We start from the raw sequence: 13,180 nt of genomic DNA on the forward strand, positions 1-13,180 counted from the left end.
GCAGCAACAGGTGGGAGCTGCCAGGAGGGGCTGCTGCTTTGCACCTGCACCCCGCTCATGCTTTTGAGGCTGACGTAGCTGCAGAAAAATCCGCTGAATTAAATGAACTTTACAAATCCATGTTAAGGTTTCTGATGGCATGCCAATAGTCAGTGGATGATTCCGAGCTTCTGAATTTGGGGCTCTTTCATTTTCATTCAATAAAGGTTGCATTTCCCTCTCTTTAGTAAACATTCCTTTGCAAAGCTCAAGAGGCAGAAATTGAGCTAATGGACGTCAGTACAGCTCCATAGACTTCAATGACGTTCTGTGCCTTACAACTGAGGAAAGGCGTTCAATGTTGCTCGGGTTAGAAGAAATCCTGGTGGGAGTGTATTTTCCACTTTAAAAATCATTCTAATTCCGTCTGAAAAGCTTTGTGTGGGAGACGGGTCTTGCAGAACGCCCTAGGTAAGTCAGAATTGTAATTAATCCCGTCTCATCCCACAGCAATGTGACCTTTGGAGAAGTTCTGCTTAACTCTGTCAATCTTGTACTTCTTCCTTTTCCTTATTAGCTGAAGTCTCTCACAAGACCCAGTTCTCTTGGTTTCCCTATAAGTTGGATCTGAGCACCAGGGGGTAGAGGTGCCGAAAATGCACACAGCGATACACCCTGTACAAGGTTTCTCTATCCCGGCCAAGATAAAATGCATTCCTTCAACTGGAAGTTGATGGAACTGTTCCCTTTTACACGGGTTCAGTATCTACCCTGAAACTTTAAAATATATATAAAAGGGAAATGCAAAGATACATTGAACGAAAGTCAAAAAGCCCCCATTTCAAAGGTTAGGAATCACAAACTGACCACTGGAGTGACATCTGACACCTTGACATACATTTTTAAAGTGAATCTAATCTTCAGTGTTGGAACATCTCATCCCAGTAAAAAATTATTATGACTTTAGTAATGCATCTCTTTGGTTGTATACAATCTAATGAGTGTTTGTGAAGTGCTTTGAAATCCTGAGATCACAGGAAGACTCAGACAATCCACCCTGAAAGTTACAATTATACCTATTCGCCATGGAGGTAAAGGGAGGCACATTCAGGTGAAGGTCAGTCAGGGAGCGATTGGCAGAGTCAGAAAAAAATCCCAATAGTTGGGACGACTCATGCCAAACACTAACCTGTCTCTTCTGATCCCTACTGGATGCAAACAGTTTGTAACCAGACATGATACTAACATTTATCTTGTAACAAAGCGTAACACGGATCAACCTAGACCTCAGCCTGTAGTAAGAGGAGTCGGAAGTATCGGGCTGTATTTCTGTAACTTTCCCCCTGTGACCTTCACCTCAACGTGCCTCTGTTTCTAGGCCTATCAAACGCAGAGAATCAAGGTGTTAAGACTGGAAGTTCTTAAACATCCTCAGAACTCCAGAGGTCAAAGCTCCTCGCAAACTCTCACTGGTGTTTCACATACGCAAAGCGTTGTATTCTTAGAATATTAATAAATTGTTGTTGGGATAAGACACCTCTGCACTGAGTAACACAGTCACTTCAAACAAAATGGACACCAAGGTCTCTCATGTCATTCCCAAAATCAGGTCATGATTTAAGGCCACACAATTTGGAGCTATTTCATTTTCTTTCAAACGTAGTTTTGATTTTGGCATTTTTAAAAAAACATATGGGGTAGAATGGCCCAGTCCAGTGGCTTTAACAACATGTGCGTTAGGCAGTGCCCTGACTCCAAAGTGGTGATCAGACCCTCACCGGTAGTCATGACCCTCCCAGGACCAATTCTCCACAATTTCCCTCAGCAGAGCCAAGTGGGACCATAGGAGCCCCTGGCATCAACGCCGGTTTCGGGGGCTCTATTACTTTTGGAGGGATTTTTTTATTGGAAAATGAAGGTGCTCTCTTCGGGTAAATTACCAACCAAAGCAAGACGCTTCTGCCCTCTTCCCTGCATATGGAACCCAGCCTTGGGGATATCTTTTACACCTTGAACAACAGGCTGGTACAGGCAGGAATGTTTTCTGCAACATGCCCTTTGTCTCGTCAGATATTATGTCAAATCTCATCCCACAGCCACCTCCTCCTTCACCAAGAATGTATCATTTTTATCTCTCCTGGGCTTCCCGCTGGGCTCACTCAACTGCATTGTCTTACAAGACTTCAATTCCTTGGCTGCTCATGGACAGAGAGATGGTTTCTGGTAGAGTACAGGTTCCAAGACTTAATTCAAAACCTTTCTGTAAAAAGCACTGTTTCCTTTCTCTCTCTGCCATCCCTCCCCTTGACCCATGACCAAATCTACTCTGAGCAGCCCTTTGAGACAGCACTGGTGACCCAAGTGAAGGGCCAATGTTCGGTCAAGTTTTAGTTATGATAGAAAAAGCTTCACCCCTGGGCAGATGGCCATCACAAAAGCCCATGTTCAACTTAAGTCCCTGCTGTGACCAAGTTTGAAACTTTAAAATTGGATTCAAGTTGTCTATAGGCATCGTACTATCCCTCTGCCAAAGGATGAATTTCAGACTTAAAGTCAGGACAGGAAACAGGCTGGAGGAAATGGAATGATTCCCATGGATTTCAAAGGCAATTGGATCGGACCTGCTGGGAATGGAGGTGGTGAGAATGGAGAAAAATGGGTCCTTGCTTCATAGCACATTTAGAATGAACTCCCCCATGCCCCTAACCATGATCAGCATGAATTGCAAGGACCAAACTGGATTCCTTTCATGACACCCACTTGTGCTACTGATGCTGCTCAGAATCATCACCTTGACCTTCAGTATAATGGCAGCACCTATAAAATCTCTGGAACGATACGAGAAATGCAGTTGGCTGTACAATTCTAAGATGAAAGACAGCTGAAGAGTGCAAAGTGCGTGTCACACCCTCTGAGGCTCAGATTAGCCCAATAATCACCAACGCTGAGGAAAATAGCTCCATCCAAAGGAGGACTTGCGAAGGAAATCAAGTTTGTTTGGTAACTAATTAGGACCTCCTCCACAAACAGCATCTCAGATCCTCCAGGCAGTCCTAGGAACGGTATAAAAGCACTCACGATTCAGATTTCTTCTAAACACTTCTCCAGACTTCATCTCCTCAGTGAACTGGGTAAGTCCAATTCCACTCAATCTCTTTCTAACCACAGAGGTATCACAATAGGGCCTCTTTTCATTGAAGACGGAATCTTGCATCTGCTCACTGGAGGGATCAGGGGGTTCTTCCATAACTATCTTGAGTAGTGATTCAGTTGCAGGCGCTCGTAGATTGATGATCTGAAGCTAAAGGAGGGACTTTAAGAGCAACACATGCAATTCAGAAACATATTTCCTATTAACTGGAAGAAGAATTAGGGCATTGAAATCTTTTCAGTAACTTTGGAAAGTCCCTTAACATTTTTCACTTTGCTGGATTAGGAAGAAATTTTCCCAGCTTAGTCCAGAAAGGGCCAATTCAGTGGTTTTCTACATTACTCTATTAAGCAGCTGTGACCCCTCACTCCTGAGGACAAGAGAATGGATTAAGATGACAAGAGGTGTGATCCAGGCTAGCAATTCCTATGTTCTCCTGAGCAGAAATACCCATACCTCATATGGTGTAATATAGTGCCGCTCTGTGGAAGTCAGTGGAACTGAACCCATTAAACCCCAGCTGAGGAGTTTCTCTGTAGTGAATTGTTTGGAGAAACGAAAAGTTTCTGCTTCTTGTTTCAGCAACTATTGGAGACTCCCAAAGTTTGGAAAACCAAGAGACACACTGTGATACCAGACTGAACAGGTTTGCATGCAGAGGTTAAATCCTCAAAGGAAACAATCTGATACCATGATCCCAGCCATCTTCTCTTTCAGAAATGTCTAAAATGGACCCAGAATCCCAGGTGTCCAGCACAGAAATAGTTACACTTATTCTAGTCAGCGTTTTTCAGACAAAGTCTTTTTGAGAGGATCAAAGGGGCCTGCTGGGAGGGAAGGTTAGTGCGAGTGGACAAGAGGCGTAGAAAGAGAAAATAGGAACAAATACATGACCACACAAAGAGAGATTAAGGCCACTTCTCCTCTCTCTCTCGGGCCCCATGCAGACCTTGCTGCAATAGTAACCGAGCTTTGAAACCTTTCTTCCACCGGCACTTGCACCTTCTCTTTACTCTAGTCCCTGTTTTGTGTTCCAGGTTTACCTCCATCCCAGAAAGATGCCTTTCTCCAGCCTGTGCTATCCAGAATGCGGGGTGGCCCGACCCAGTCCAGTCACTGGCAGCTGCAACGAGCCCTGCGTTAGGCAGTGCCCTGACTCCGAAGTGGTGATCAGACCCTCCCCGGTTGTTGTGACTCTCCCCGGACCAATTCTCAGCAATTTCCCTCAGCAGAGCGAAGTGGCAGCCGTAGGAGCACCTGTGGTCGGAGCTGGTTTCGGAGGCTCATTCGGTTTCGGGGGACTGTACGGCTATGGAGGCCGTTATGGAGGGCTGTATGGTTTAGGGAGATATGGTAGTTACGGGGGCCTTTACGGTTATGGGGGATTATTGGGCCATGGGGGATACTGCGGTTACCCGGGCCTTTATGGTTATGGGGGATTATGGGGATACGGAGGATATGGACGTAGGTATCTTGGTGGATATTGTGGGCCATGTTAAACCCAGCAGGAACATCCGTGGAAGAAGGAAGAACCGGAAATGAACAGCAAGATACAGATTCACCCCTGATCTTTTGGGCATGGCTTTCAGAAGTACTGTGCAAATATGGCTCCACCTGAGGGAGCTTTGTGTGCTCAGCACCTTGGTCTGATAGCCATGCTGCATTTCCAATGTTACGCTTTAGGACTCTTTTTGCTAGTGCTTTCCCAGCCATGTGCTGATTCTCGCTTTCACATGTGGACTCATTCTGAATTACACGCAAGCTATTTACACTAAGCCCGCAGTCTGAAGGAAACAAGGGCCTTAAGATAGGCATCATTTACATTCATTATCACTATAAGTCCCTTTACAAAGGGAAAAAGAGACCTTGCTGTCAAGGAGAATTAGGCCCCATATGTTCTATCCTTTCCATCAATACGTATCTTCAGCGCCTCACTTTGACCTTTGCTATGGCTGATGTATAATGGAGAAGCTGTGTAGTCCTCTGCTTCTGTTTTGCTTTGTCTCATTTCCCACCGAATGGGGTAAAACAAAGAACTTAAAATGGCTACAGAGGGGACTTCTTTGTCAACCTCTGTAGCTGCAACAAAGCACAAAGAACATGTTGTCTGAAATGCAACCCATTGAGGCCTGTGATTGGTCGCAGGCCTTCTTGAAATACATTCTTTCTGCTCTGTACTATTTCTTCCTGTAACTGTGTACTGCCAATTGCATTTGCATTAAAAACTCTGCTGCATTATGATATCGGTCTTCTGGTTCTCCTTGTTCCGCCCTCCTTGCTTAAAAATTCCATCAGACGAAATTCCTTCCTGTGGATTCGGGGCCACTGGGCACTTCTCAAATTGCAATTTTCAAAGCCCTGAAGTGATAGAAGAATCGTGCTCTTGGAGTGGTTGAAAGCATTCTGCAGGCCCTAAGCACCAGTGTGGAGTTTCTCCTTGCATTACCTGCTTTAGCAAAGAGTCTTTTCCTGCAAAGACTTAGACAGATTTTCTTTGGTTTCAAGAAGGCCAATCACATCGTTTACGCTAAGAGTTTGTGGGAGTCTTTGCAGGACAGCGACCCAGGTTTTCCTAAGCTTGAGTGAGGAATGTAATGAGTTCTGTGCTACTCTCAGCTTCTGCCCTTGGGAAGGGGGACTAAGATAACAAAAGGCTTGTCATTAAATTAAATTAAGGATTAAATTAAGGATTAAATTAAATTAAGGATGATGACCAGTGGAACAGGTGCAACTGAGTAATGCCGCTGTCCTTAACATGCATCTGACCATACCAGGGAACTAGATGTAAATAAGATTGCTGACTGTTTCATCCAGAAAGTTAAAGTGAGATATAATGTCTTTCAACTGGGACGTTAGTGAAGACAGCTTGTAGGTGATTGCAATGATTTCAATATACTGCAAATCATGATAACATAATTATGTCGTTCTAACAATTTGATTAAAATTGTAAAGATACCAATGATAGACACACATTCTCGAACTAGAAAATGAAAGAAGTGTATAATTATGCTGAAAATAGTCTACCCCCAAAATTGGCCAGCCTCCCCCGCCCCAAAACACACACACCTCTTCGAGAGAACCCACTGGCAAAAAGAAAAGTCAGCGCTTACGCTTGGCACAACCTTTGCATGAATTTCGCAGTGCTGGAGATGAGATGACAACATTTAGGGCAAATAGTTCAGCTTCATATTGGAATTTTGAATTTCATTGCACCAAGAAAACTCAGTTAAATTAATCTTCTCATGCTTTCCCTTCATGTGTTTATCAACTGGTCAGCAGCCATGTCCACGCCTTGGTCAAATAACACATCCAAAAGTTGATTTCACAAGGATGATGCTAACACACTTGACTGAGTCCGTTCTGCCCATATAGACAAATTACGCTATGTCCCTGCTGTGATGGATAAGGTCATAGAAACCGCTTTGGGACTGCCACCTGATTTGCTGAGACTACCTCGAAGCCAGGCTTCCCTGGCAGCTTTGGACTTGAGTACCTTGCCTGGTTGTGCCAGACGCACTAGCCTGCTACAAACACAGACCCAGGTCTGAACCACGTCCCCCAAAAGCTTCAGGCTTAACTGAAAACAGCTTAAGAAGTGCTCCTAGAGTGATCAGATAGCAAGTGTGGAAAATCCGGACGGGGGTGGGGTGTAATGGGTGCTGAAAAAGAAAAAGCCCCAAAAATCAGGACTGTCCCTATAAAATCGGGACATCTGCTCACCCTAAGTGCTCCTGTCTCCAGCACCCAGATACCCACTTCCCAATGAGAGACAAAGCCCAAATAAATCCGTTTTACTCTATAGAAAGCTTAGACAGGGTAAACTCATAAATTGTTAGCCATCTATAACACTGATAGAGAGATATGCACAGCTGTTTGCTCCCCCGGGTATTAATTACTTGCTCTGGGTTAATTAATAAGTAAAAAGTGATTTTATTAAATATAAAAAGTAGGATTTAAGTGGTTCCAAGTAAGAACAGACAGAACAAAGTAAGTTACCAAGCAAAATAAAATAAAACATGCAAGTCTAAGCCTAATAAAGTAGGAAACTAAATGCAGGTAAATCTCGCCCTCAGAGGTGTTCCAATAAGCTTCTTTTACAGACTAGACTTCCTCCTACTCTGGTTCCAGCAATCCCTCACCCCCCGTAGTTACTCTCCTTTGTTCCAGTTTCTTTCAGGCATCTCTTTGGGGTGGAGAGGCTATCTCTTGAGCCAGCTGAAGACAAAATGGAGGGGTTTCCCAGGGCCTTATATAGTCTTTCTCTTGGGTGGAAACCCCTGGTGTTCTCCTGTGCAGAATCACAGATACAAGATGGAGTTTTGGAATCACATGGGCAAGTCACATGTCCATGCATGACTCAGTTCTTTACAGGCCGACATCATTCTTTACATGTTAGTTTGAACGTTCCCAGGAAAACTCAGATGTGGATTGGCGTCTCTGAAGGTCCATGGTTAACGAAGTACTCCCAATTACTTAACTAACCCCTTCACGCTCTGTTGACCAAATCTGCCTTATGTGCTTCCTAGAGCAAACACTTTAAATACAAGCATAGAGCCAATGCTCATAACTTCAGATATAAAAATTGTACATACTACGAACAGGAGGAATACATTCAGTAGAACATAAAGTTTGCAAAGATATGTTACATGGCATGTCTAGCATAAAACATATTCCAGATATGTCAGATTTACACTCATAAACATATTTCTATAAAGCATTATGGGGTGCAACATCACAAACCTCATCTGCAGAAGTCAGGTATCTTATGTGTGATATCAAGAGATTCATGCCCAGACCATTCATTCCATACAAGAATCACATGGTTTTTGAGGTAACTGTGACTCACTGCACTGCATATTATCGGTCTTGTCTAAAATCCCCTGGATGTACCATGGCTTGATATTGCAGGAATTGCAGATCAAAAGATTACACTTCCCACTACATTGTTCGTCAACATTTTTGTGGCTCTCGCTTCCCAGAAGATGAACATTTTCCACGAATCAAATTTTTCATTTGACAACACAAAAGTAAAAATTTACCCAGACCTTCCTGCCTGTTTAAGGACATCATACAATACTCAGGTGGGGAGGAGAGATTTAGCCATCTAGCCAAAGGTTTTGTGTAAGAGCAATACAGCTCTAGTCTTCAATATCAGACCTTACCCATGGACCCCTCCTTGGAACAAAAGAGCATAGGCATTTCTACAGAAGATCAGGCCTCTCCCACAGTGGTCAGTACCAGATGCTTCACAGGGAGGTGCAAGACACCCAGCAGAATACCTTACGGCCCCTGCTTCATTTGCACGTTACAATCTGGTCTAAAACCCATCGTGTAGTTGAGAATCAGGCCCACTCGGTTGATAATAGGCGAACCCCATAGCCAGGAAGAAATTAGACAAAACCGATCAAGAGTAACATGGCAAACATTAGGACTGTCTGCAGAGGTGCTGATGAAATGCAGCTCTCTCATTATTTCACAATGAGTTCGGTGAACTCAACACTTCTCAAAGTCACACCTAGGCACTCAGATATCAATCTGTATTGTGCCATTCATTTCCTGGTTCTGCCTTTTCCCTTGGATATGGCTGCTGGGTTTAACATGGCCCACAGTTTCCATTAAGGTACCGATGACCCCATCACGATCCCCCCAACCCTATGGGCCATGTTATAAGGTAGTGAGGGAGGTGAGGAGAAGTTATCCTTCCTTGCACAGTCTCTGTTGTCTCCCAGTCTCAGTGATTAATCAGGGGGCAAAGGTGCGGGGGGAGCCCGGGCCTACTCTCTACTCCGGGCTCCAGCCCAGGGACCCTGTTAGGATCAGCTATGGAAGCTGACCTTTTAGAAACATGACATGTACAATTCCCTGGGCTACTTCCCCCACACAGCAGCCCTTACTTCCTCAAGCTCTACTTCACCCTTACCTCAGGGGCTCCTTCCTTGTGCCTGATATGGTGTGTACTACTCAGTCTCTCCAACAGCGCAACTTCCTCCCACAGCTCCTGACATGCACACCCACCTGACTAACTGGGAGGCTTTTAACTCGTTTCAGCCAGCCCCTGATTGGCTTCAGGTGTCCCAATCAACCTAGTATTCTCCCTGCCTTCTGGAAAGTTCTTAATTGGCCCCAGGTGTCTTAATTGACCTGGAGCAGCTTCCATTTCACTTATCCTGGTACCAGGGATTTGTTTAGCCTGGAGCTAATAGATCTATCTCCCACTACTTTTCTGTAGCCATCTGGTCTTGTCCCGTCACACCATATCATCTCCCATAACCACTGGGACACCGGTTACAATATAATCCTCCATCACTTTATAAGCCTCTATCAGCACATGTGCCCCCATCACCACCTCCAGTGTCAGCTGCACCCGAGGAGTCTGCTCTGCTTTCCTGAGGGAAAGAGCTGAGAATGGCTCCTGGGAAGGTCATTACCAGGGACAATCGGTGAGGGAGGGGAGCAGGAGAGCCATTTGGCCTGGCCCTCAAGCTCAAAGGGGGCCTCTAATTTAGACACTTATAAATTTTTTCCCGTTTTATAAGTTTTGCAACTTGTTTTTATGTGCATCCCTGTCGGACACACTCTCTCAGCATACAGCTGCAAATTTAAGCAAATAAGAGATGTGATTTGGTAAGAGACATAATTTTTTTGTTAACTGATATAGATTTTGTCATATTAAACAATTTAAAATGTTCATAAATATTAATAAAAATACACTGGTTCTGATGGCACAAGATTAGACCGTGATGAACATGTCCTCTCAGATCAGCTGATTATATAAACAAACCACAACTAGTGGCTGGTGCTGGACCAAGTGCATCTGGAAAGGTAGAAAATTGTTACATTTTGGTGTCTTTACAATTTTACGTCTACTTGTCTAAGGAATTGTTGATGTGTGAGAATTCCTCATTATTATCTTCATATGGTAGCTAAGAGAGGTGACTAGTTGGTTGGTTGGTTGGTTGGTTGAGCCCTAGCTTGGCCATCATCATAGTCTTTTGTAGTCCGTACGCCAAGATTCAAGGTGAAAATTTGTGAGGACAATCTTCTGGAGTGAGTTTTGTGAGGACACATGTTTGAAATTTTTGGACATTATCCCTCTGACTGTATCCGTGTCTGTGTTTACTATATATATATGTCATCCCTTTGTCTTCAGCTCAGCCTGTTATATTGTACCTTGCATGCTTGAGTTTTGATTCAGTGAAAAGGATAACAACATGTCTGACTGTTTTATTTTGTGTTCTTAATTAGTATTCCTTTGTTTTCAGCCTTTTCAGCATTTGTGTACCATTTGTGTACATGTTTACAGTAAAAGCTACTTATTGACAGCAGAATATTTCAAGTGTGGATTGCCTACATATTCACCAGATAGATCACGATGAAGAGGAGATTTGAAAGTGGTGCAAGCAAGAGACGGCGAAAACAATTGAGTGAAGCAGCAGCTAAGAGCTCAAAGCCAATAACTTCATTTCTCAAACCACTGGAAAACGCACCTTACCCAACATACAACGCTACAGACAATGAAAACTCTGCAACTGCAACAGGTGATATTTCAATGCCAATACCTGAACATGACGACAGTAGTCAAGAAGCAGAGGTGTCAATAGTAACAGAGGCAGCAGAAGATCCTGTGGACGATCAAGAAACTCAACACCAACAGGAAGATGTAGATCTTACGCAGCATGAGCAATTTATGAATACAGCTTTGACTGTGACTGACACTGGAATTATTGACAAGAGCAATGCTGCCCAAATGCAGTCTTTTCTTCAAATTAGTTGTTTTGAAATTCCAAGTAACATTCCACGAGATGCTGAGAATCATGCTTTCCCTACTCGTCTGCTCACAAAAACTCTTCCAAATGGTGAGACCTATACAAGAGACTGGTTATGCTGGAATACGGAAAACAATCCCTGTACTGTGCACCCTGCTTCATTCACATGTCCACATTTGAATGCATTCTGATGTCATCTTTGTGGATGAAGCTACTTGATCCATCAAACTAATCTGTAATTGAACCATGCCATGCTACACTTGATGTTGAGAGGGATATCACTGAAAGTCTTATCAATGATATTCAACAGATTTGTGAACAATGCGATGTGATCCTGACTGAGTCCAAATTAGTAGCAGAGAATATTGGCATTTCATCTGAATCATAGAATCATAAAATATCAGGGTTGGAAGGGACCTCGGGAGGTCATCTAGTCCAACCCCCTGCTCAAAGCAGGACCAATCCCCAATTTTTGCCCCAGATCCCTAAATGGCCCCCTCAAGGATTGAACTCAGAACCTGGGTTTAGTAGGCCAATGCTCAAACCACTCTGCTATCCCTCCCCCACAATCTGAGTTCTCCACCAATCGCAACTTACCGACTGAATCCGATACCGAGCAGCACTATAGGGTCAATGTCTTCCTTGTCATCATTCACTCTCTTCAGTCAGGTCTTACATGTCGATGTGAGTCACTGCGTCTAATTTGTACCTTTTGGGGTTTCTTTGGCAGTTCAACAGACTGAGAAATGAAGATCTACTTTCTGTAGCTGAACAATTTCAGCAACAGTACAACACAGAAATCTCAAAAGATCTCAGTGACGAGGTCATCGTCCTCAAACAAATATATCCCACAAACTTTCAATTGGATTGCAAGCCAAAGGAATTGCTTCAAGAAATATTCAAACTTGGACTCAATGGGGTGTTTCCTAATATCACAGTTGCATTGTGTATTTTTATCAGTTTGCCTCCATCTGTCGCTTCAGGTGAACACGCCTTCAATGTCTTGAAGCAGGTAAAGAACAATCATCATTCCACTATCGGACAAGAGCGTTTGAATGGGGTCACCATGCTTAACATCAACTGTGACATTGCACAAAAGCAAGATTTTTCCTCAACAGTTAGTGCATTTGCACAGAAAAAGGCTAGAAAAGCATTTGCTAAATAAAAAAAATTCAAATTATGTCTCACCCTTTTTTTGGTGCCTTATGTTGTTTTCATGTGTCATCCTTCTTCATTTTTATTATGGCTAGGGGCCTCAAAAGCTGCGAGGGCCTGGGTACAGTTCTGCTGCCCTCTATTCAGACAACAAGAATAACAACCCTTTATTACTCCTGCCCCAAAAACAAGGAGACTGGGGATTCAGCACTAGTCACAAGTGATCATTTGGGCAATCAATCCCACCGTGCTGAGTACCTAGGCAGGGTGGGTGTGCCCATGCAAACGAGATCAACTCCTGAAGTCCTTTTCCACAGCTCACCACTAGATGTCAGGAAATAGCTCATTCAGAATCTCTGACAGAAAGAAAGAAAGAAAGAAAGTAAGAAAGAAAGAAAGAAAGAAAGAGAGACCTAAGGAGCTCTTTTGAATCCTTGTTACTCTCTTTGTCCTAAAAATATCCTGTCTCTAAGAAGCATAAATACATAAATTGTATATCATTAATGCCTGCGATTTCCAGTCTATTAAAAAATATCCAACAGAAAATGGCTGGAATAGCACTCATAATGCTAATTTCCTTGTTAGGTTGTAACTGCTATGTGAGTGGGAGATGGTCCCACGATAGCCAGGAACCTTCCTAGCTTATCCACTCCCCCAGTGGAATTGGCTAGAGAAAGAACCTGAGTCCTCGCTCCCACACCCCTTATCCACAGGATGCCTGACCCCAAGGTCTCCCTTTCCACTCTCCTCTGTGGCAGGGACCTTGTAACCCCGACAACACTGGGCCCAGGATTCCTGAGGGGCTCGACCTGCAGTCTGCTCGTGGGCACTTAGGACAGGGGTAGGGTCTCCCCACAACGGGGTGCTCTCTTCACACCAGACGCTTCCCGGACACCCACTGATTATTACATACGTGCAAATCAAAACAATTTATTAAACAGCAACGAATAAATAAATAAAAGAAAATGGGGAAGGTTAAAGGAACTAGTCACCCCACCCTGTGGGCTGAGGGACACCACAAACACCCGTCTCTGGAGCGTAAGGGCAGTTCACAGTCTGTTCCTCACCATGCGCCAGGCCTCCTGCCTGGGCCCTGGCTGTGCTGCAGGGATGCTGCGGGTCGGACCCT

The sequence above is a fragment of the Natator depressus genome, chromosome 1 (genome assembly GCF_965152275.1).
Source record: "Natator depressus isolate rNatDep1 chromosome 1, rNatDep2.hap1, whole genome shotgun sequence".
Classification (NCBI taxonomy): domain Eukaryota; kingdom Metazoa; phylum Chordata; order Testudines; family Cheloniidae; genus Natator; species Natator depressus.